This window comes from Melopsittacus undulatus, chromosome 8, assembly GCF_012275295.1.
Source record: "Melopsittacus undulatus isolate bMelUnd1 chromosome 8, bMelUnd1.mat.Z, whole genome shotgun sequence".
Classification (NCBI taxonomy): Eukaryota; Metazoa; Chordata; class Aves; order Psittaciformes; family Psittaculidae; genus Melopsittacus; species Melopsittacus undulatus.
This window is the reverse complement of record NC_047534.1, coordinates 53,588,677-53,614,161: the sequence shown is the minus strand read 5'-3', so window position 1 is coordinate 53,614,161 and position 25,485 is coordinate 53,588,677. Positions and strand designations below refer to the sequence as shown.

The window sequence follows — 25,485 nt, the reverse complement described above, 5'->3', positions numbered from 1 at the left end:
GAATCACAGGGAGAAGTGAATGAAAGGCTGTTGGGATGTAGTGACTCACTGGATTATTGAAAACTCCATGGCTGCAACTGTTTTGACTTGCCAATATATCTTTTCCCTCTGTTTTTAATAACAGGATCACTGTAGTGCTGTTATGAAAAATGCAATTTCTTTCTTTTCCCATTTTTGTAGGGGTTGGAGAAACACGGCAAAAATGATGAGACCTTTAACGCAGCTGAAGCCTGCCAGGCACAGATTTTTACCTATGTGAGTTGTAGAACCCTGTCTGCCCATCTTAATTCTCATGGCTTATCCCCTAGTGTCCTTTTTCCCTTTCCTCCTTTGTTATGAATATACCCCCCTCAGAAATCAAACACAAGGCTTGTAATATCTAGGGGAACCTTTGCTGCCACTGTGTGTAAAAGATGTGAATTGAAAGGCTGTTCTGATGTAGAACATGAAGTAGATGATGTCTCTTGCCATGCCAAAAAGTGATGTTGTCAACACTGAACCAACTTGTTCATAGCCAGCTACCTCCTCCCTCCCCTTTTTAAAGTGTATCAACACTTAACTGCAAGAGACACCAAACATGCCAAGAAAGGTTCCCCTCTTAAGTGGTGGCACCTAAGTAGATGCTCTGAACGTCTCATCTCTCCATAGGTACACAGACGCATGGCAGTGTCATCAGATCTCCAACACCATTGCTGACACCACCCAATGTTTAAATGAATGAATGAATGAATGATGAGCTGTGGGATTCAGAAGGAGATTGTGTGTTTTGTTGGTGCTTGACACGCTGACAAGCAGGTGAAAAACGTTGCCCTGTAAACATAGTTTTCTCTGCTGATGGAGAGATGCGCTACGGAAAGGTATTAGTCATTGTAAACCCCGAGATACCCAACAAAGATGGATTTCAATGAAAACAGAGAGTCATTGAACTAAACCATCGTCTCTTCACAGGCTCAGGCATAAAGGTAAATGTTATATACTCACTTCTGTTGATCTCCATGCTTAAAGCCACAGGCACATGAAGCAAGTAGCATTTCTGATACCACCACGTTCCTTTTAGCTGCTCTGGAAAACCTGTGCAGGGTTTGAGTCCCTCTCCCACTGAAACACCACTTTAGCATCACTGAGACAGGCAGATGGATATTCCCTCCATCATGTTTTGGGTGGGTGTTTGTTTTAGCTGAGGGTGCTAAGGGAGCAGAGCCTGCAGTGCATCAATCAATTCAAAAGCAAGATTCAGTCCCAGAGATAATCCTTATCCTCTCAAAACTTGAACCTAAGGGAGCCCAAGGGGAAAAATAAGAAGTCATCTTCTGTTGGTCATTGGTCATTTGCTTTACTTGGCCTGACAAGCATAGCAGAAAAGGTGGCCTACAGCAGAGTATGCTTCAGATAAAGAATAACTCTTGATCTACTCATTGCCAGGGCTATTTAATCCTTCGAGTTTTGGACATACTAAGGAAAGCCTCCACAGTGCACACAACTGCAATGAAATTAAATGTTGGCCGGAACATTAAGGATCCACTTAGTCAATGTGAGCACAGAGAGATGATCGTACTGTCTGCCTTGGCAAGACCTGTCTTTCCATCCCACTTGGTGCGCATCCATCAACTGCAAGGTGCAGAACTGGTCCCTCAAAACTTTGTCTTTCCCTCCCACTCTGAATATTCTTGTCATACAGAGTAGGAATCAAATGAGATTCCTACAGAGTAGGAATGAAAATGAGCTGGTGGCTTCTTAACAGAAGAAAAAACATCATCTCCTCGTTGTTTGACCTTGTGACAGAAAGGCAGAGAACCTGGAACTCCTCTTTTCCCATCTTGAGATGCCATTTATGCCTTTATTTCCACAAAGGAAAGGTAATTATCTGGGAGTGCTCTGCTGTAATGTGGATTCATCTGTGTACAGCACCAGGTAAAGGTGAAGGCAGCTCACCACCATGTGTGCTCAGGCACAATAGTTTGCATCTGTTTGCGTGGGATATGGTGGGGCCTTGTGGGCATCCTGGCTGGGGAATAACATCATAGAATAAACCAGGTTGGGAAAGCCCTTTAAGCTCATCAACCCCAATCGTTCCCCACCACTAACCCATGGCACTGAGGGCCTCATCTACATTGTGTGTGAACACTTCCAGGGCATCTGCCCACTGAACCTGGGCATGTTCACCTGATACAGTCACCCATCACCCTCGGGTGCTCTATAGGCGCTGCTAAAAAGCCCGGGTGCTCCCAAAAGCTTTTGCAACAGGGAGTCTATTGAAAGTATCACAGCTCGACACTGCAAAAACACAGTTAAAACGCTCCTGCAGTACAACACTGCCCTCTCACGGCTCATCTGCTGCTGAAATATAACATCTACGGGAGCATACAGGCATCCCCTGCCAAAACCCCTTTCGTTACAATCCCCTATAGCTCTAGTATCGCTGGAGGGTGCACTCCATTATATAGAACTGCAGGGATTCCTCCACCTGCATCCCTCATCTGCACCTCAGGCTGAAGGTGGGATGGGTGGGTTTGACACCTCCTCAATGATATGGGGGAGCTGAAACCAAGGGGAGAGCTGAGCCACCAGTGCCTGGCATGTTCCAACACCCTGCTTATACATCAAACTGAGCAATGCCACCTTCTCCCCAGGTTTACACACCTCCAAACCCAAACCCCATCAACTGCTGCTGACACACGTACTCCTTGCTTTCACTGTGCCATGCAATCAGAAGAGAAGCAATTTTCCTTCTTAACATGGGAAAATCTTCCCTTGGTCATCAGTCAGGTAGAGGAGATATTTGCCTGGAGTGGGTGTCCTGGATAGGTGACAGGACAGCAGGATTTACCACTGTGGATGCCTGGGAAAGCCAAGCTGGGTCCTGTCCCAAGCCCCTGAAGGATGGCTCAGGGTGTCAGCAGCAGACACAGTTGAGATGAAGGGGTAAAGAACCAATGTAGCACATTGCATGGTCTCCCTGCCCCTTCACTCTGGATCCAAGAAGGGTTAAGAGGCCCCCATGGCATTGCCCATCCTTCTCCCCCCATATGACCTCTCCCCAACACTGATCACAGGGACTGTGCCACAAAGGGTTGCTCTCTGCTCAGTCTCATTCCCACCAGCTCATGCACATTACTTTGGCCCAAGCATATCAATGCTGTCAATACCCAATAGTGTGCAACCTACCTGAGCTGGCAATCAAATGCTTGCATCCCCAGCAGGTAGCTGAGCTCCCTGAGCTCTGTGTTGCAGCTCCCTTCTCTATAAGCTATTCCTGGATTCACTTTTCAAGCAAATAACTCCCTGTGCATCTCAGGGACTTTTCCCAAATACAAAGAGTGTAAGATGCAACTAAAAACTCACCATAGAGCCATCTCTGTGTGATGCTCTCACAGTGGACAGTAAATAGATGATGGCCTAAACTATGGGCGATAAATAGTCCATTACTGAATATATACTTCACAAATTAGTCACTGACATCAGCTAATGACATAGTGTCAAAGAGGCCTGAATCAGTTTTACAGAGGCAACCAATCTTGATCTCTGCCATCTGCAGAGTCCTCCCACTCTTGTTCCTTCCAATAAAACCTATTTTGCAGGTGCAATTATTCAATGGCTGGGGTTAACCCGATGCTCTGAAGGATGAAAGTAAGATAATCAGCTGTATTCATCTTAGTATGTCTTTTGAGAGCTCTGGGGTTATAAATACAAGATAAAACATTATTGCAGGAGGCAAATATTTGACAAGGTATCAGCCAAAGGGACAGGCCTTCTAAATGCATGAGGATGCTGTTGCTGAGAGTGGGACTAGTCAGGAACACCATCATGCACATCAAGGCTAATAATAGGTAATTTCATCACCTCTGCCAAAATGTGACACATCCCTGGCTGCTAGCATCATTCCCAGCACTGCAGGGTTTTCCTTTCTCCTGCAGGATGGAAAGGAGACATCCCTTCTTTTCACTCTCTTCCTGCCCTTGATCTGATCCAGAGCCCATGGGTCCTGCTAACAAGAGAGCTCAGAAATCCAATGGGAATCTGGGCACTACTTACAGCATGGGGATGCAGCTAGTCTCAGATGAGCCTGTGCATCCTTACTGCAGGCCTTCTGAGGATTTGTTTTCAGGCACCAAATTCCCTTTTGTGTTCAAGAATGATGGCTTGAACAGCCACATCCCAATGAATTGAGTGTTTCCCTACCCCTGGTAATGCACAGGTACTGCAGTCCCATCAAATGAGAGCCCCTCTTTAGTTGTACTGCCCCATATCATCCCTCAGGTCGGATTTAGCTGCCTGCCCTGCTGCTTACCTCTTGGTTTGATATTGCCCTTTGCCTCCTGCACAATCACAACCAGGCAAAGTTTCTGATGTCTTGTGTCTCTCAAACTAATTACTCAGTAACAAGGGGCCACATCCCCTTGTTGGATGGCTCAGGACACAGCGCTGAGCTCCATGGGGACCAGCAGAACAAATGTCAGCACAGAGCCATAAGACCAGCATGGAAATAGAGAGCATTTGTAAGGTTCAGGTAAGAGTCCATACATGCAGTATCTGCAGTCATCGTATGGACATCATATGTATCCTTTACACAGTGATGAAGTGGGTCTAAAGGAAAAATGGCAATGCTGGACTTTCCCACTAGCAGGGGAAATTGGCTGCACCCCTAGGAGATTTCCACTGGGAAAGGAAGGTTTAGCAATGCTTTAGAAGTACAAAAAGGGATTACAGCATCCAATCTTTGCATTGAATGGAAGTAGCTCTTTGGCTTAATACTCATTACCTGCTCTTTGTAAAATACTTGGCATTCCCAGAGTCTTCTTTTTCCTACAGCTCCATTCATATAGATCCATATAGATCTATATGAATGGATTTATATAGATTCGTATAGATCCATAAAAGCTCAGAGCCATTTCTAAACCAAGAGACACCAGAGCACACTAATGGAAACCAATGGAGTGCTGTGCTCCAAGGTTTCCTCAGCGGGTTCTCTCCTGGCAAATCAATCTGAGCCTTCAGCTAACCCAGCAAAAGGTCAGCCAAGCCATCAACCATTTCAAAGCACAATTAAGACCCCAAATGAGAGAAGTTACAGTTTAATGCTGAAGCTTCACTGCCAGTTGATGCTCATCAATTACAAGGGTCAGCAGGAACACTGCATGTGTCACAAACCTGTCGTTGCTGATGGGCATTAGGAAATGGTTTTGGTGAGCAAATAACCTTGTTATTTGCTGCTGCTGTTAATAAAGAATAGACTACTACTACTAACAATAGACTATATAACAAGAATAGACTAATAATAGACTGCTGCTATTAGGACAGAAAGAGGGGGAAGTTAAAGAAAAAGTGATTCAGGCTGTAGCTGAGGAAGACAGAAGCTGCTTTGAGTCTGAAGAACTTGAAGTTCATATGTTTTGAGGCCCTTCAAACAATTCAGCTCCCATGCAGGTATGGCTGTCCAGAAGTCAGGAGTTAACTCTCCATCCTGGGAATACAGCACTTAAGGATAAATCAAAGACCCAAAGGAAAGAAAAATAGTCCATGTTGTAGTCTAATGCAAAAATACCAAGTCATTTCTTTCTAATAAAGCTGAAATCTTATACAGACAATCAAATTTCCCCATCTTATGAATTCTTTGGTGCAACATCCTGTGCTTAAGCTCCAAACAAAAAGAAGCACAAAGTCACAACTAAAGAAGGTTCAAGCAAAGCATTTCAGCATCAACATGAGCAGGCAACAAGGACTTTGTGTTTCTCATTCTCATGTGCACCACGGAGTACACCTAACATTACTGCAGTGTGTGATTTGACCAAACCCAGTCTTTTCCAACAGCAAAATGTTTCCTGGGAAGCTGTCTTCACTGCTGTGCTACCCATGCCTTAGGATTTATGTCAGAAGAATGACACTGAAATATCATGGTGCTGATATGAACTCCATACCAGTGACTTTATTACCAGCAACAAAAGGGAGAGGGGAAGTATCTGAGCTCCATTATCTTTCCTGCCAAGCTGCCACAGCAAGGACTGTCACTAAAACCCAAGGGTTTGCCAGGATAAGCCTCTCCCTGTTTCAGCCACGGAGGATATTTCAGGATATCAGATGCTGAGGAGAGGGAGAGGTTGTAGCACATGGTGTTCTTCCTTGCATCCTCTCCAGTCCTTGTGGGTGGCTTGGGAAGGGAAGGGGAGGGGAAAGGGGAAGGCGAAGTGGAAGGGGAAGGGGAAAGGCAAGGGGAAGGGAATGAGAGGGGAGGGAAGGAGAGGAAAGGGAAAGGAAAGTAAAGGGAAAGACAGACATTAAACTGGGGACTCATAATAGAAGGACAAATTCAACTTTTGGCTTTTTATCTCCTGCCTAAAGAAATGGCATAAGGAAAACCAACAGCAGCTATGTCAAATGAAATCTAACTGAAGAACCAACAGTGAAGCCAAAAGCAAAGCTGAGATTTGCTGACACCATTTCTATTGATGGAAAACAGGTGAAACACCATTGGAGATAGGTGAGTTTGGCTCCTTTTTTTGGCACGACAAAAATCTGGCTCATTTATTTCATGTTCTCAGATATAGTGTATAAAACCCCAACAGATTCCAGGCTGAAATGCCACCTCCACATGTTAGCAATCTACTTTCATTATATTCATCTTCATTTTTGGTGTAGGTTATGAATGTATAATGTAAGTCATAACATAAAGGTTTCTCCATTATAAGGTGACATATCAGGCATTACACTACAGTTTATAATGCCAGTGGAATAGCTCTGAATCAAGGGTTACAACAAAATTCTTGATAGAGAATGGGATGTGATGGGAAGTAAGTGCTTTCCATATGGAAGTAACTACTTCCAGACCAAGCTATTAAGCTTCAATAACTCAGATATGACTTTAGGTTTCCTAAAAGGCTGGCTGACACAGGTTTCTGTCATTCATGTATTTTAATAACCAGAACAAAAGTATCTAAAACATATTTGCTATTTCCTTTAAACAACAAGAGGTACAAAATAAATACAAAATGGGTTATTGGTGGCAAACTGAAAGAAATCCTTGCTCCTGAGCTTAGACTCCAGATACCAAATCTCATCAGCCTGCCTGCTGCCTAATCCCTTAAATATACTTCTTTAGGCTAGAAACTGCAAATGACATAGCAGAAATAGGAAGATAAATTGAGGATATACTTAATGGATTATATAGAAAATGAGCAAGAAATGCCCTATAATTATTCCAGGCTGTTGAGCTGGTTTCCTAGCTGATTTAAAAGACTTAGCTACCTCCTCTGGAGCAGTAACTATAGACAACTATTGGTATATGTGTGTGTATATATACATGTGTGTATATATATGTGTATATATATAGCGAATTCAGTGTGGCCCCCAGCACATGCTCCAGGCTTGCCTTTCTCCTTCTGTCAACTTATCAGTACCATACAGCATGGGCAAGGTAAGGGCCTCTGAGAAGCCAAATAAACCTCCTTTAGGCAAGCATCTCCGCCAAAGCCATTTGTCTTCATTCATTATTGTACCTGGAAACACCAGAGTTGCCTGTAGAAATAACACATGAGTTCATGTTTGCCTTAATTGCTTCAGCACATGGAACAGTTTTTGTCTGTTTGGGTTCTTTGTGTTTAAAGACGTTGAGGTCAATACAACTTAACATGGTTTCAAATGCTGTGTTATGATGTGGGGGTTTGTAGGGGCAGAAGAACTTGTGCTTTTATGTAGTTTAGCCACTGAAGAGCTACAAGAAAAGGCCTTGCAAACCCCTCTGCACTTCTGTGCTCCCTTGGTGGACTGAGCTGTGCGTGTCTGCACCATTAAGCATAGAATCATAGAATAGTTAGGGTTGGAAAGGACCTTAAGATCATCCAGTTCCAACCCCCCTGCCATGGGCAGGGACACCTCACACTAAACCATGGCACCCAAGGCTTCATCCAACCTGGCCTTGAACACTGTCATGGATGGAGATAAGCATAAAGAGATAAGCATAAAGATAAGGGAACTACCACATTAAGCATAAAGGGAAAAGGGAGTAAAGGCATGAAGTGGTACCAAAGCAAACCAGAGGTTACTTCTGCCATTTCCACAATGGTCTTGAAACGCCCATTAAATAATGCCGATATTAAAACGCTAGTTAAAAACCAGTAGGCAGCTCCAATTTAAAAACTATTTGAAGACCTCGTGATGCCTGGTAATAAAAAGCACCATGCGAATCAGGAAAGGAAGGCATTGTAATGATTCACTTGACAAGAAAGCTATTGCCTTAGGGTTGGGGTTCCAGCTGTCAGACCTGTCCCTCAATGGCCACTTTATGGACTTTAGCCATTTCTTGGTTAACAGCTTTACCTCCACAGATCTGAGGAACAACCTGACCCTGCAACTCCCTTCCATCTGCATCTGTAAGGTTCATACAATCACAGAAAAAAACCTTCCCCCTTTTTATATTCTGTATTTAAATGTGCTGTATTACTACATATTAACATATTCCTCTTAAAATCCTCATGCATTCAAAACAATAAGAGGTAATGCATAGATGTGTTTTTCCTGGTGTTTGATCACCACTACTCTGGCATCCCAGTGCAACCAGCTCCTACTAGACAGAGGCCTTCATCTTCCACCCTGTTTCACCACCTGCATATTGTAACCAACAGCTTCCTTGCATTGAACCAGGGATAAAACACGATATTAATATCCATAACATATTCCATAATATTAATGGACAGGCAACATCCAGCCTAGAGGCCCAAGCATCGCAGAGCACATTGGGATGCTTTGTTCTAGGCACTAGATGTCAGTGTTTTACTTACTCTTACATTGCCAGCCACTATGGATGAAGTTATCAATAGCTAAAGATGTAAAGCATCCTTAGTTTAAAGAAGAGGAGCCAGTCACACAGATGCATGACACCAAAGGTACCTGCCAATGTTATCTAGAGTGGACAAATACACCTAAGGGCTTAAGAGACCTAGCCAGGAGTTTTTAGTAGAAGGAAAGAAATGTGTATTTCTTCAAAACCTTTTTTCTACATTGCACAACATTCATCAAGGTTTTGACCTGGAAAAAGAAATTGGATAGTTTCTTAGCTCTATGGAAAAGTTTTGTTGGAAGCAGTTCTACTCAGGACTTAAACTGGTTTTAAGTCCAGGTAATAAAATGGGTTCAAATACATTGACAATGTGTTTGAAGCTGGTATCTTCAATGTGTGGCTCATGTAACTAGGACGGCCACCTGAACTAGAAAATAGAAGAATTTTCAAATCAAGTTATTAAAACCATTTTAGCCAGGTGCATTGTATCCCATCATAACCTTGATATCAGATGAGCAATATGTTACCTAGTTCAAAACACAATCCTACCCCTTCTCCTCATGCATACAGTCTGTTTATAGGATCATAGAATGATTTGGGTTGCAGAGGACCTTAAAGCTCATCCAGATCCAACCCCTGCCACAGGCAGGGACACCTTCCACTGGAGCAGGATGCTCCAAGCCCCTGTGTCCAACCTGGCCTTGAACACTGCCAGGGATGGGGCAGCCACAGCTTCTCTGGGCACCCTGTGCCAGCGCCTCAGCACCCTCACAGGGAACAGCTTCTGCCTTGTATCCAACCTGAACTTCCCCTGTTTCAGTCTGAATCCATCACCCCTTGTCTTATCACTGCAGTCCCTGATGAATAGTCCCTCCCCAGCATCCTTGTAGCCCCCTTCAGACACTGGAAGCTGCTCTGAGGTCTCCACGCAGCTTCTCTTCTCCAGGCTGAACAGCCCCAATGTTCTCAGCCTGTTTTTTATGCAAAACTTCTTTTAAAAGAACTTGGATTTTAAACATTTGGGGAAAAATAGGTGAGGGAAGGAAAACAGCTCATAAGTGAGCTTTCTGCTTCTGTCCCAACACAAAGGAAATGACTCCAGCTTTCCAAATGTGCAGTGTTAACTCAAACACTAACGACTCCTTACCTTTTTAGTTAATATATCAGTGTACCTCCCACATGCTCGGTGACATGAACCATCTTCACTTGGCTCAGGTGCTGGCTGGGATTTATAACCATTACAGCTAGGTGAGGGACTGCATTAACCCTGCTGCTTGCCTGCCTGCCTAGAGCTATGGCCTCAGCATAAACCCCCAGGTAAAGGAAACACCTTCTCTGGTTTACTGGAAGCTCAGGCAGGGATCTGAAGCTGATGTGAGCTTCAATTGTGAGCTTTATGTGTTCACAGACAAAGCAGCAGCCGGTGCCACCATGATCCATACAGAGCTGAGATGTGGATCTTTTCCCATACAGCAGGGGCCCCAGGGAGACTTGCACAGCCTTGTGTTTCCTGCTAAGCATGTTGCTGTTAGCCAGCATCAGCAATGGTGTGCAGGGTCCAAAAGTGGTATGACTGCATATATTTGGATTATGGGCTTTTTAATTCCAAAGCTGAAAAGTCTTATTAAAGAGAAGCTGTCGGCTACTGATGCACACTCACTGTGAGGTTACTACTTAATCTGAGCTTCCTTGCAGATCATCCCATGCACGGCTGCCCCTGCACCGGTTACAGTGATATCCTTCTGAAATCAAGTTTTCCAGTCCTTGAATAAGAGCATTCTGAAATAAAGACTATAGCAAATTACCATGAGGACTATTGGCTTGATGGGGGATGGACATCAGCACCAACACAGCTTAAATTAATCTGTGCAACCTCCCAAGACACCAGTGCCTGCAGGAATGACTAGATCTCCTTCCTTCCAGGTGGTCCTGTCTCTGATGCATCTTGTTTCTGCTCCTCTCACTAAATCCTTGTTGTTCCCACTGACCTCTCAGGTCCCTTTCTGACCATTGGAGGTGTTCCATACTGGACAGCCACAACAGAGTGCTGTTTGCCCTTCGGAGAACTCAGATAATAGAACAAAAAGGCAACTATAATGACATTCAAAGAGAGAATACTTCAAGATGAACACCATCTGCAAGTTTTCAAGGTAGTTTTTGTGTTCTCTTTTGTCCATTAATATACCTATGCTCTATCTTATTTTGCACATCTTCAGAGTGTGAAATATGAATTCACTTCTCTAAACAAGATAGGGGGGACAAAGTCAGTAAAGCAAAAGCAAACAGCGCTGGGAGCATGACCGTAGCCAGAGGTGCAAATGATTAGTATTTGTTATAGGTTTATATACTTTCACAATTCCATTAGTCACATGCATATTCATAATTCCTGCGTATAGGCAGGGAACATTATAACTAAGTCCAGTAATTTATTATCATAAGTCTCCTCTTCTTGGTGTCTGGGCACTGCTCTTCAATGATTGTGGGCAGGGGTCTTGAGGATGAAGTAAGCAGTCTTCCTCACAGTGTACTTTTCACCCTTGGCACAGTTGAATGCCCCAGCAATCACACAACGAGTTAAAATCAGCCCTATCTGTAATGATTCTGATAACTAGCAAAGATTTAAAACAGTGTGACCTTCCTGCACAATTTATAGGAGGATGGGCAGACAAGGAGTATCCCAAGGTGTTGTATGGATTCAGTTAGCATGAGTTGGGTTAGCATGAGTTGGGCTTGTCTAGGAGTGGAAACCTACCAGGCCTTGAGGAAGTAGATAAAAACGGCTGTGGGGAAGTGAAAACTGTAGAGCTAAGGCAAAAGGCAGGATGCAGAACTGCAGTGCAAGGATGTTGAGGTTAAAGCTAGACAGAAATAAATGTGATGGTTAGTATTAGGAAATGTTGTGTGATGCCCAATCACAAGCTTGTTGGTAAGGATTGTTAACCCATTATCATGTAACCAGAGTGCAGATTTATGTATAAAAGGCTATGTCTGATGCTCCATAAATGACAATCGCTTGATCACATTGATCGTCTCTGCCTTGTCCGTGACTCCCGCATCAACACCAAGGGAGCAGATGGTTGGGAGGCTCTGTCTCTAAACTAACTGATAAGGAGAAGGATGGTGTGAAATAACTCATTCATGTTTACTGGGGTCACTAAATCTTGTTATCTCACCCCAGACTTACAACACAAACATTGTTCTTTAAAACTAAAGATACTTTAGAGGACCAGTGTGAAACGATTAACTCACATTTAGTGGGGCCACTGAATTCCACAGCCTAACAATGTAAACATTGTCTCTCTACAACCTAAGTTAAGCTAAAAAGTACTTTAACTCTATATTTTACAGGCACTAGCTTTTCTTCTATCAAGCATGCAACCCTCCCCCCTTCTCTTTACCTTTACAGATTCTTCTACTATGCGACTCCATTCTGCTCATCTTGTGTCTTTATCGAGCTTTGTTTTTGTTACTATAAACTTGTATAGTTATATCCACATAACCACACCTATGATTTGCGAAAGCCAATACATTGATGTGTTTATCACAAGAGCATGAGAAATTGGCCTCCATAAAGCAGATATAATAAGTAAATCCACCTATCTTTTCTTCTCCTTTTTTTCCAGCCTACTTACACATTAAGCCCAAAATGGAATCTGAAGTATGTGCTGCTAGTTGTATTCAACAGCAGCCTATGGGCATTGGGGAAAGGGAGGGAGTATATTTGCTGCAGAAATGTTCATGTTCACCTTGTTATGTCACTCCTTGTAACTGAAGTGTTGCAAAGGTCCAACATGTAAGGTGCAAAGACATAAAGGTCTTGCTGGGCATCATCTACACATGGTGAGCTCTGGAGCAGTGCCACCAACATGGATATCCACGAATGCTTTTCCACCTAAGATTCCATGGCAGGAGCCAGCGGGTGAAACAACAGCCTGTATGGCCCAGGTTATAGCAGGTGACCTTTGTATGTTCCTGCATGGCCAGGAGCAGGGTCTGGACTTTTGTGCACAAGAAGCTTTCCCCCATCTCCGCTTGTTGTGCCCGGGAGGAAGCAGGAGGGAGAGATCAGAGGCTCAGATGGGTACGGGGGTGGCGGCTGCGGATGATGGGGCTGTGGGGACACCGCGGTCGGGGGAGCAGCAGGCGGGCGATAGGACCCGGGCGGCATCGCCGAGAGGGGCGGGGCCTGACTAATTAGGGGGCGGGGCTACGTTGGTTGTGGGCGGGGTCACGGGGGCGCACGCGCCATCTCTATAAAAGGCGAGCAGCGGCTAAGCCGGGGCGTGGCTCCGGCGGCTCCTCCATTGCGGTGAGTGTGGGGTCCTGGTGCATCCGGTTCTCCGTGTCCCGGGGCCATCCCCGGCCCCTTCCCGAGAGCTCCCGGCGGCTCCAGCGGGCGCTGCTGCTCCGCAGAGCCGGGACCGACACCGGGGAGGGGCCCCGGGCTCCGGCGGCCGAGTGCTGGGAGCGGAGCCCGAGGGCTGAGCCTGGGCTGGGGCCGTGCTCGGAGCTGGGCAATGGAGTCCTGAGCGTTGGAGTCTGGAAACCAAGCGGGGCCGGTTCGGGGTCAGAACCAGAGACCGAGTCCTGCGGGCCGGGGGCAGGACCCGGGGTCACTAAAACCGGGTTTGGGGCTCGGCAATGGAGACCAAGCCCCACGTGTTGGAGTCTGGAGCCCGGCTCACGGGGTCAGTTGGGGGGCTCAGAGAGAGCCCGAGCTGCCCAAAGCAGGTTCCGAGCTTAGAACCAGAGCCCCGTACATGGAAGTCTCCTCATGAGCCCTCCCTGTGCTGCTGCCGGGGCTCAGGCACAGAGCGGCTCCTGCCTTCTGCCGCTGAGCCCCGGCCCCGGCTGCACCGGGCTCCGGCTGCCGCTGAGGCCGTTCTGCGTCCCGGGGAGAAGGCTCTGCCGGAGCCGCAGGCGGCGTTAACCGGGAAGGGAGGAGCGGTGCGGGGGGGAACCGGGTGGAACCGGCGCTGGGGCTGCGGCTGCAGGGGGGAAGGGAGAGGAGAGAGGCGCGGGCGGGCACGGGAGCAGCAGCTGCGGATGCCGCGGGCGGGCGGTGGGAGCCGGGGCGGCCCCGGCGGCTCCGTTCGCACACAGGGAGCGGGTTCCTGGGGCCCTGAGAGCGCTCAGTGCGGCCGTACGGAGATGGACTCGGATGCTGCGGGCACCGTTCCGGAGGGCCCCGTGTGCAGGAGTTGGTGTTTGCATTGGGTCCTCATGAACCCACTGGGTTGTTGGTGCTGGCTTCAGGTCCAGAGTGAGCAGTGAGGTGAGTGGGAGCAGTGTGCTCCCAGGTGGGCTTGGTTACCCTCGGCAGCACCAGCAGGTTCTGTTGATTGTCCTGGGAGGGCTGTGCTTGCAGAGGAAGGTGTGCAGGAGCTGGGTTCATTGCGTTGTGTTTTCCTGAGATGGGAAGGATGAGTTTGGCTTTGCTTTGGGAAGAAGCAGGTCTGGTTTTGTTGGGGTGCTGGCGTCTGCTGATGTCTGTGGGCTTCTCTTTGACTTTTGCACCTGCTGCCTTGAGCCTTCTGTGTGCTTTTGAGGCAGAGTTTAGTGCTGCCTTCTTCCTTGAGGACTTGGAACTCTTGTTGCATGGATCAGAAACCCTTTGGACAGAGTGGATGAGGCAAGGCTGGTTGGCTGAGCATGGCCCTCACTGCCTCAGCAGGGGCAGTGCTGCAAACCCTGGGTCTTTTCCCAGCTCCCATCTCTGTCCTTGGAGCATTCCTGGAATGAATTCAGTGGTCGGTGCCTCAGTCTGGGGGAAACAACAAAGCCTGGAGCCATTTTTCAGGGCTCCAGCACATCCTCCAACACGTTTGCATCTTTTGGGCGCTCCCTGATGCTTCCAAGAGCTTTGGTGATGCTGAATTGTACCTGCAAATAGGTTTAGAGCACTCCAGCAAGGCTTTTGCTGGGCTAATGCTGTCAATGCTTGTTTGTGTTCCCTCAGCCTTGATGCTGCTCCTGTCTGCACGTGATCCTCCAGAGCAAGACCAGAGGAAATCCAGGGAAGACTGCTGGGATACCTTCCATCCTCTCTTGGAAATGGGATTGTCTGACAGTAAGTGACCCCTCTATGCGTTTTCACATCATCCATAAGTGTAAAATTGCTTTAGTTCCAAGTTACCGCCATGTATTACCCAGAAGCAGCTGAGAAATTGTGGTTTAGCTCCATATGTAGGTATTGGTGAGAGACCTGAGGCATGTTTCTCTCTAGAAAATGCCTGTGTTCGTATCAGCCTCAGCTCTGTCTGCAGAGGATGCTGTTCCTTATGCTGCTGCTGAAGTGTGTTTGGGAGAGCTCCCAAGCAAGGCTGGCTCTGTCTAAATAACAAGCAGAATTTGTCTGGGACCATTTTATTCACTGGAAAGGCTCCTGGAGAAAGATCTGGGTGTATTGGGAATGTGATGGGACATGTAAAGGGCTTTGCTGATGTTTACTGGGGCTCGGATGTGTGTGGTAGAAGGAGAGCAGGAAGAAGTCCTGTAGTGGTGTGAGCTGAAGCAAGGGAGATGGGTGCTTGGTGACTTGGAAATGACTTGGAGTTCTTCAGGCTTGTTCTGAAGGAGGTCTCATTGCTCTCTTTGGTTAAGGAAGGGGTTTCTGTCAGCCTGGGAAGAACATTTCTAACCCTGGCAGGAGCTGGTAACCCCTGATGTCAAGTGTGGCACCTCCCTGTCCACCTTCCCTTTGCTGGCGGTTCAGTGGCCAGTGCAGGCTGTAAGGGTTGTGTTGGTCAGGGACACGTTTTGTGCTGGTTCAGCTGCAGGCTGAGTTGGGAGGAGGCAAATGGATGGAGGGAGTGCTCATGAGCAAGCAAAGGGCTGATGCCCTCTCCTGTTAGGGATGGTGCAAACAAGGTGAGGAATGGTGTTTGATGGCAGATTGTTGTGTGGCTTTGGGTTTGATGCTCTGTGTTTGGAGGCTTCCTCTACTCTGGTTCTAGCAGTTTGTGTAATGCTGTTTCCAGGGGAACATGGAGGGTTATGCTCTTCCCCAACCTTTAAATGACTTAACTTGGGGTTTTACTGAGCACATCAGGGTTGGAATCACACCATGAGGGGGAGCTAGAATGTAGTAGGAAGGAATATACCTTTCTTGTTGAGTAGTCAGGCTGTGAGAGTAAAACCAATGTTGTTGAGAACAGAGGAATGAATGGAGGCAATGGGGAAGGAAATTAGAACTTTCTTGTTCTTCCCCCTCCCTTTAAAAAGAGAAAAGAACATAAAACCCCTTAAAATTCATCCCAGAACTTGAAATTTCACAGCAATATTCAAATGCCATGATCAGGTTTGCAAAGATTAAATGGAATAACCAAGTGGAAGGTGATGGCAATGGATGGATGCTGTGATGGTGTAGTGTGGAGAGGGAGTGTCAGCTGGGTTGAGGTGCCTGTAACCCTAAAGCACATTGATGGGGCACATAAATGTGTCCTCTGAGCCATGGCAGTTCCCAGAGTGCTTCCCTTGAAGTGGAAGTGATTGAATCTTTAAAGGTAATAATGAAAGAGCCAAGTGTCAATGAGAGCTTCTGGCAGAGAGTGATGGGGCTGTGGTCCCGGGGGGAGATGCTCATGCAGCATCTGAGGTGACTGAAGTCAAGAGTGCCAACTGAGTGTGGGCAGTGGGCAGGAGCCCTTGTTATGGTGGAAGGCCTTGATATGGGAAGGAAAAAGGGGATGGAAGAATTCACTGGTGAGGAGGGGATGTGGGGCGTATGAGCAGTGTTTTGTAGCTGTTCCAGCTGTGTGCTTGGTTGCAGGGCAATGAGCCCATTCAGTTTAGCAGGGTCTTCAGCAATTGATAAATTCATGTGGTTTGGATTAGGGTTAGGGTTTCACTTTTCACCTTTGTGCTGTCAAAGTCTGTGCCAGAGCCAGGTTATTCTGTGTACACCTCAAGCTTGTATCAGAGATCAGAGCTGCTTGGGGTTGGGCTGTGTATGAAGGTGCTGTGAATGCTGGTGGAGCTGTTCCAGTGCAAGCCATGTGTAGGTGCTGCCCAGCACCAGGTTTCTGTCCTGAAGGGGAGGCAGAGCCAGCCCCGCTCCTCTGCTCCCTCTCCCAGTGCTGCACCATTCAGTAGCTGGTGCTCGAGGGGCATTTGGTGGATGAGCCCTGCCCTGATCCCCTGGCTGTCAGGGGCAGGATGAAGCTGGTGCCTCAGTGCTGAGGCCATAAGAGCAGGCCTGAGGCTCAGGGAATGGTGTCAGTGTCACAGCTGTGAGCTGAGCCAGCTCAGCTGCCTGAGCAGGGCTGCTATTGCAGAGATTGCCACTGTTGGAGGGCTGTTGGCATCCCCATTTCTCACAGCAATCAATGGAGGCCCAGGGAGAAAACAAGCCCTGGGAGCCCCAAACTGGCCACATGTGCTGGTGCTGAGCCCTGGGCTTGTGCTCTTGTGACTGGGATGCCCCTTTGAGGTGATGGCCGAAGGTACCTCCTTTCTCCCTGCCCTATGTCCAGTCCCTAATGGCCTTCACTCACTGTCCCTTGAGGTTCAGTGCCTTCAGTGGAGTCTCCGTGTGATTTGCCCACAGTGTTCCAGCAGTTACATCCTCCCCTAGGTGTAAGGTTGCATTTTGGCTTCAGTTGTGGTCTCCTTCCACCTTATGGGACATTTCCTTTTGCAATCCCTGCAGGTGATTTCCTCCTGTTAATGGCAGTTTCCATCACTGTGCCATAGATGTGCAAGGCTGGGTGAGCACCAGACCGGTGTGCTGGGATAGCCCGGAGGATGCGCTCTCTCTTGTGCTTGAGCACAGGAAGAGCCGTGGGAAGCCTGAAGAAATCTGGGATTAGATCTTGGAGGAAAACTTCCTTCCCGGCAGCTTTTCCCTGCAGAAAGAGGAGGCTTTTGGCAAGAGACCCTGACGTGTGATGCATCAGTGCAGTGCTAAAGAAAAGGGGGAAAAGACGCTACGTTATTCCCCCCTCCTTCCCTCTGCCTCTTCCCAGCAAATTGGGAATCTATGGAATTGTGAGCATGTGGGATGAAAACTAATAAAAGGATGAATAAAGTGAAATGAATTTCTGGCTGGGCACCTGTTTTGTTGGTGTTGGTTTCATGTGTGCGTGTTGGAATTGGGATGGGGGGAATAACGTAGCATCTGGGCTGGTGTAATGACAGTAAAGCAGGCAAGGATGGCCCAATGAGATGGGATTTATGGCAGCTCCATAGGCTGGACGGGGAAATAACACCATGTTCCAGGGAGTGAATGGGAGAGGGGTGGCACTGCCTGACCTGCCAGGTGCATGCAACCCCAAATAACCCCTTTGTGTAAAGGGGATCATCTCCCCATGGCTCTGCTGAGCTCCTTCCCCAGGGCTGAGGCTGCATCGTGTGCATGGGCTGTGGGGTGCTTGGCAGAAGTGAGGACAAGCACTGGGTTTCTCCAGTGCAGGGCTCAGCACTGATGGTGCTGCTGCACCTCTTTGTCCCTGTCCCTCCTCCTGCTGACAGTGTGGTCCTTATGTTTCAGTCAGAGGAGGAATCTGCATAGCTTGAGAGGGGAGAGGGAAACAGATCTGAGCTTGCAGAATAGAGGTGGGATGTGTCAGGGCCTCCTGAATCCCAGTGTCAGCCGTTAGAGAGGGGCTTTGCTAACTGGTAGCTGAACCTCCATCATGTCTGTCCTGTGTGCTGATCCTGGAAGCCATCCCTTGGGTCACGCTGTGTGCCCACATCTCATGTGGGTCCTTCTGAAGGCCTCCTTGGAGGAGCAGAAAGCAGCAGGGGCTTGAGTGCAGCTGAGGGCAGCAGCCCCTTAGTGTCTGTATGAGCCAGAGCACCCTGGCTGTGCTGCCCTGCTTGCACCCGAGGGTGCTGTGGTGGCCCAAGGCCCACGTGTGTGAGCAGAGCTGCTCTGCAGTGCCTGTGATGATGAAGCCTGGGCACTGCTCACAACCCTGGCTCTTAGATCCCAGTCTCCAAACCCCAGGAGCAACATCCCAGCTTCTCCTCATGCCTCAGCATCCCTGCAGGCGAGCTCTCCTTCCCATAGCCGCTGTGCTCCATGTCCCAGCTCAATTCTTGGCTCTGTGAGGGTCTTGTTGGGATCACAGGGATACTCTGCTTCCCTGCAGGCTGGACACTTGCCTGTGGCCCCTGTTGCCTCTGGAGGTGCAGCTTCTGCTGCTCATTAGCTCAGTGGGAATATGGATGAGCAGTGTTCAGTGCTAATGGATGTTGTGAACTGAACCAGGCTGAAGATGAGAACACATCCTCACTTGTAGGCACAGGGAACCCCTCCAACCAGTGCAGGTTGGGAGCTGACAGAGACCCTCAGCACAGGCCCTGTTTAGAATGAATGGCTCAGACCGTTAAAGGAACCCTTCACCGCATCCCTTTCCTTGCGGTGCTCTGTGAAGGGAGTCCCTGCAGGCCTGAGGGCAGAGTTTGCCGTCCCTGGGCTGGGCTTGGATGGCGGATCCGAGCTGGGGCTGTGGCGTTTTCCTGCTGTCTGAGGAAGCAAAGCGGGGCCCGAGGGAGCGGCAGAGGGGGCAGAGCGGCCGGGGCAGGAGGGAGCTCCGGGCTCAGGAGCAGTCGAGAGCAGCACGGGAGGGAGTGGAGGAGAGCCGGGAATGCTGTGGCTCCAGAGCCGGGAATGCTGCGGCTCCAGAGCAGGGAATGCTGTGGCTCCAGAGCAGGGAATGCTGTGGCTCCAGAGCAGGGAATGCTGCGGCTCTAGAGCAGGGAATGCTGTGGCTCCAGAGCAGGGAATGCTGCGGCTCCAGAGCAGGGAATGCTGAGCTCCAGAGCAGGGAATGCTGCGGCTCCAGAGCAGGGAATGCTGTGGCTCCAGAGCAGGGAATGCTGCGGCTCCAGAGCAGGGAATGCTGTGGCTCCAGAGCAGGGAATGCTGCGGCTCCAGAGCAGGGAATGCTGAGCTCCAGAGCAGGGAATGCTGCGGCTCCAGAGCAGGGAATGCTGCGGCTCCAGAGCAGGGAATGCTGTGGCTCCAGAGCAGGGAATGCTGTGGCTGCAGAGCCGGGAATGCTGCGGCTCCAGAGCCGGGAATGCTGCGGCTCCAGAGCAGGGAATGCTGCGGCTGCAGAGCCGGGAATGCTGCGGCTCTAGAGCAGGGAATGCTGTGGCTCCAGAGCCGGGAATGCTGTGGCTCCAGAGCAGGGAATGCTGCGGCTCCAGAGCAGGAAGGGTCCGAGCGGGTGGGAAGGGAGCAGGCGGGGCAGGAGCCGGTGCTGGGGGCGGGAGGTGTCCGAGGAGCTGTCACCTTTGGACAGTGCTCCAGGTGGGATCGTCCCTCCTGTGGGCAGCGCCCGTCTCTATGGGGCCGTGTCCCTGGAGCAGGGGTGGGCGAGTGCCTCTCATCCGCCGCTCTGTAGCCCGCAGGGAGCCCCGTGTCAGCTCAGCCTAGCGAGGGTGTCGGGAGAGGTGTCCCCATCTCAAGGCACAGCAGCTCTGCGGGATGTGCCTGTCAGGGCAGGTCCGGGAGTGCTTTATGTGCAGGCAGCTCATGGTATGTGCAGGGCACCGCAGGTTGGCTTGAGCTGCACGGATGTGTTTGGGGCTGGCTCCATCCCTCCTGCCTGCGCTGCATGTGCCTGGCTCCCACCCGCTCATCCCATGGGATTAAACCTGCTGAAGGGAAAGCCAATGCACCCTCGAGATGCTGTTGTCCTCGACAGCCTGGCTGGTAGGATCTGTACTAATGTACCCAAGGCCTTTAGGTGCTCTTCTGCAAGCCCTGGTAACGCCAGAGGCAACAGTGGCTGTTGAGGCAGGTTATGGGGCTGCATCTGCCCCCTGTGTCAGCATCCTTTGCTAAGGAAGGGTTTAGAGCTGCTGAATGTATTGGTGTGGATGGTGTTTGCTGACTGGGAACACTGTGGCCAAAGTGGAGTTTTCCTGTGCGGGAGCCAAAGCGTTTCTGTGCCTGGGGGCAGCAGAGGCTCATGTCTGTGTCCAGGGCTCTTGTCTTTGCATCTCCCTTTGTACGTGTGGGTGAGGAGTTAGGGCCGGTGCCGGTCCTGGGGCCAGGCTGGATGGGGCCAGTCCTGGCTCTGCTCTGAGCAGGAGCACCCTGAATGTCTGGGGTTGTTTGAGCTGTGCTGAGCCCCCTCCTTTCCTGGCAGTGCTGCCTTGGGCTGGGAGCACGTGTGTGAGGTGAGGGTGTGAGAAGAGGGGAACGTCTGTGCTGTCTATGGGGTTTTATTCCCTGCCATCCAAGGCTGGCGTAGGCTCTCAGGGAGCAGCATGAGGTGTGGAGCAGGGCTTATCCCGCAGGGCACCCAGGGAGAGGGGCACGGCTGTGATGTTGCTGGTCCTGCATCACTCTCCTCCTGCCCCACAGCTTCCGTAGGCAGCAGCACCCCTAGGACAGGCAGGCTCCCTCTGGAGCAGGGCTGCACATCCCGGGTCCCCACAGATGCTGCCCTTTAGGTCCAGCTCCGCTTTGTGAGGAGCGCTGGTTTGCAGGCCTGTGAGTGAGTGTCAAGTGCCCGGCAGTGGAGGGGTTTTCTGGGATGACTTTGCTGGTTTCAGGTGTTCTGGTACCTGCTGAGGTGCTGTCACTGACAGGGCGAGGTGCAGGGATGCTGGCAATAGGGGATAACGTCATCCCCTGGTCCCAGGCAGGAAGGGCCATCAGAGCTCCTTGGAGTCAAGTGGCACCGCTCTGAGCATTAAATACATATCCAGCAGCGCACACTTCCCATGCATCCCCTCATGAAGGACTTACTTAACCAGGCTCCCTGCTGTGTCAGTCTGTGTGCTTCTGTACCCGTGTGTCAAGGGGCTGGGCTCTTTACTGCCTTGCAGGCTGCATCTGGCTGCAGAGACCGTTCTGTGTCCCCACTGTGCCCTGTCCCAGTGAGCCAGGGAGGGAGGCGGTTGGGAATGCAGGTGGGTGATGGACTGGTTTAGGCTGGGATAGAGCTCGTTTGCTTCCCATGAGCTGGCTGAGTGCTGTGCTTTGGGTTTAGTGTGAGACTGATGCTGATAACGTCAGACTGATACTGATAACATCAGATAGAGCTCGTTTACTTCCCCCGAGCTGGCTCAGTGCTGCGCTTCCGGTGTAGTCTGAGACTGATGCTGATAACATCAGCAGTGAGATTTTAGCTCTTCCTGTGTGGTACTTAGCCCAATCCGAGGACGTGTCACACTCTTGTGCTGTGCCAGTGAGGAGGGGCACTGGAAGCTGGGAGGGAGCAGAGCCAGGACACCTGACTCAAAGGAGCCAAAGGATCATCCCATCCCACAGCACGTCCTGCCCAGGATAGGAACTGGGGGGAGTTACCTGGAAGGCAGCGATTGCTGCTTGGGTCGGGCTGGGTATCGATTGGTGGCTGCTGAGCCATTGCACTGTGCATCACTTGTGTTTATTGGTTTTAACCTTCTTTTAGCTTTATATTCTGTCCCCTTGTTACTTCCCTTATCATTATTAGTATTAGGACTAGTGTTATCATGTATTTAATTTATATTATACATTTTCTAAAGTATATTGTTAAGTTCTGGGCCCCTCACTACAAGGGAGATGTGGAGGGGACTTGGCTGGTGGGAAGGGCAGGGGCACAGCACGTTGCACTCTAAGCATCATCTTGTGCCTTTGAACCCTGCAGGTGCCCAATGGGCTGGAGGCTGTGAGCATCGAGAGCAGGGGCTGCCTGTCCACGCTGACCTTCTGCAGCATCTCAAAGGACTATGGCAACTCCATGCGTATGGCCAGGAGCAAGCTGGGCATCACCAGTGCCAGCAGCATCCTGTAGGGCAGGTGCCCTGTTCCCTGTTCAAGGAGGAAGAGGAAGAAGGATGAAGAAGAAGTGAATGGCTGGCCAGCAATAGAAGGGAGTGGGTTTTCTTTAGCAATGCCAGCCCATGGAGGTGCAGAACAGCCGAGCTCTGAGTGCCGAGGATGCATCAGAGGATGCTGAGGAGCTGTGCATGGGCCCATGCAGGAGGGCCCTGCTTGGTGGTGGTCATGGTGCGTGTTTAGGGATGAGCAGCGGACGGTGAAGAGACAGATGGGACATCGTTGGAACACAGGCCCAAGGAGAGGCCCCGTTCAGGTAAGGACACACTGGGGACACAGTGTAGGGTATCTGCAGGTTGTCCTCTTGGCAGGGATACAGGCAGTAGTTAAGGGGTGCAGGCAGTGGCAGGAGGGGAAGTGTAGGTGTCAGGCTGGGTAGCTGCAGGTGCAATTTGCCTGTTGCAGGTTTCAGGTTGGGAAGCATAGGGGTTAGATGGTATAACAAAGGTGTTAGTTTGGGTAGTGCTGGTGTCACTTTGGGTATTACAGGTGTTAGGTTGGATCCTGTAGGTGGCACTTTGGGAACCAGAGGTGTTAGGTTGTGTAGCATAGGTGGCACTTGAGGTGGCGTTAGGTTGGCTGCATTGGTGTTAGATTGGGTAGTGTCAGTGTTACTTTGGGTGTCATAAGTGTTACTTTGGCTGTCACAGGTGTTAGGTTGGGTATTGTAGGTGGCACTTTGTGTATTACAGTTGTCAGGGTGGATCCTGTGGTAGGTGGCACATTGGGAACCGCAGGTGTTAGGTTGGGCAGCAGAGGTGGTACATTGGGCATTGGAGGTGTCAGGCTGCGTAGAGTAGGTGGCACTTGAAGTGGTGTTAGGTTGGATATCATTGGTGTTAGCTTGGCTACTGTGGGTGGCACTTTGGGAACCAGAGGGGTTAGGTTGGGTGTTGCAGGTGGCACTTGGGGTACTGTAGCTGTTAGGCTGGGTATCATAAGCGACACTTTGGGTAGTGTAGGTATCAGGCTTAGTATTATAGTGGCACTTTGGGAACCATTGGTGTTAATTTGGGTAGCAAAGGTGGCACTTTTGACTCAGGTTTAGCACAGCTTTATTAGACTGGTTCCATCTGAGGTGCTTGGAAGTTGGACAACTCCTGCTCAGCACTAAAGGCTGACATGGGAGATGGCATCATCCAGGTGTGTGGACTGCCAGGTGCATGGCCATGTTTTGTGCTCATGGTGTGAGAGGGTTCTTAGGAGGAGGAGGACAAAGAAGATGCAGGAGGCAGCCATTGAAGTCTGTGTGTGGAAAGGAGGTTTGTTCCATCTCACAGGATGAAGGCTGTTATTTGGGAAGGATCTGCACAGCTGTGTACATGTGGGTGCCAGCTGGGAAAAGCCAGGGAAGCAAAGGCCTGGAGGAGGGACCAGGCACAGTCTGCCCATGCTCCACGTACCAGTGGAGAAGCAGAAGATGATACAGGACAGATAGAAGGATGCAGCATGGCCACAGTGTGGGGCTAGGAGTGCCACAAGGCCAAGATGTGTGGGGAGGAAGCAGGTTGGGCTGGTGGTGGGTAGGAAAGGTGGCCAGTGGCAGACGCATGAAGAGATTGGTGGTGATGGGTGTTCTTCTTGCAGGGACAGGTCGAGCACCCCGGGATGGTCCCTGAAGAGAGCTGCGATTCCAGAAGGGATACGACGTTTGGGATGGACTCTGGACAGGTATAAGAACCCCCTCCCTCCCCCTAGCCCCTCCCCTCCAGAGCAGAGGGAAGGGGTTGGGGGGACGGAAGGGGTTAGGGGAGGGGATGGGGGAGGGCTTAGGGGGGGCAGGGAGGGGCTTAGGGGAGGGGCTTACTCCTCCCTTAAGCCTCTCCCTGCCCTCCCTAAGCCCTCTGGGGAGGGAGGGAGGGAGTTAGGGGGGGAGGGAGGCCTCCCTCCCCCCCTAACTCCCTCCTGGGGGGGTGGGGGGAGGGAGAGGGTGGGGGGGAGGGGGGGTGAAGGAGGGGACTGCTGTACTGCTGTCTTTGTATATATAGAGATGTCTTATCTGGAGAACAGAGCGTCCGGGTCCCCCCTGGTTCCCCCCCCCCCCCCCCCCCCCCCCCCCCCCCCCTCCCCCACCCGCCCCCCCCCCCTCCCACCCGCCCCTCCCCCCCCCACCCGCCCCCCTCCCACCCTCCCCCCACCCTCCCCCTCCATCCCACCCACCCTCCCATCCCACCCCTCCCACCCTCTCCCTCCCCACCCACCCTCCCACCCCTCCGCCCCCCCCGCCCCACCCCCCCAGCCTAACACCTACAGTACACAAAGTGCAACCCAAGTTGTCCAACTTCCAAGCATCTCAGATAGAACCAGTCTAATAAAGCTGTGCTAACCTTGAGTCAAAAGTGCCACCTTTGCTACCCAAATTAACTCCATTGGTACCCAAAGTGCCACCTATAGTACCAAGCCTGATACCTACACTACCCAAAGTGCCGCTTATGATACCCAGCCTAACAGCTACAGTACCCCAAGTGCCACCTACAATACACAACCTAACCCCTCTGGTTCCCAAAGTGCCACCCACAGTAGCCAAGCTAACACCAATGATATCCAACCTAACACCACTTGAAGTGCCACCTACTCTACCCAGCCTGACACCTCCAATGCCCAATGTACCACCTATGCTGCCCAACCTAACACCTGCGGTTCCTAGCACACAGAAGGCTCAAGGCAGCAGGTGCAGAAGTCAAGGAGAAGCCCATGGACATCAGATGCCAGCACCCCAACAAAACCAGACCTGCTTCTACCCAAAGCAAAGCCAAACTCATCCTTCCCATCTCAGGAAAACACGATGCAATGAACCCAGCTCCTGCACACCTTCCTCTGCAAGCACAGCCCTCCCAGCACAATCAACAGAACCTGCTGGTGCTGCCGAGGGTAACCAAGCCCACCCGGGAGCACACTGCTCCCACTCACCTCACTGCTCACTCTGGACCTG

General features: G+C 50.3%; 1 long non-coding RNA gene across 2 annotated transcripts; it reads left to right on the top strand.

The window, feature by feature from the left end:
- Positions 1 to 13,029: 13,029 nt before the first annotated feature.
- On the top strand, positions 13,030 to 23,092 carry LOC117436551 (uncharacterized). 2 transcript variants are annotated; one of them, XR_004549886.1, is made up of 3 exons: positions 13,030 to 13,079; positions 14,730 to 14,840; positions 22,363 to 23,092. It is a non-coding gene; the product is annotated as an uncharacterized lncRNA (long non-coding RNA). The 2 variants fall into 2 exon arrangements; XR_004549887.1 differs by lacking the exon at positions 13,030 to 13,079 and adding an exon at positions 13,090 to 13,336.
- The last annotated feature ends 2,393 nt before the right edge of the window (positions 23,093 to 25,485 follow it).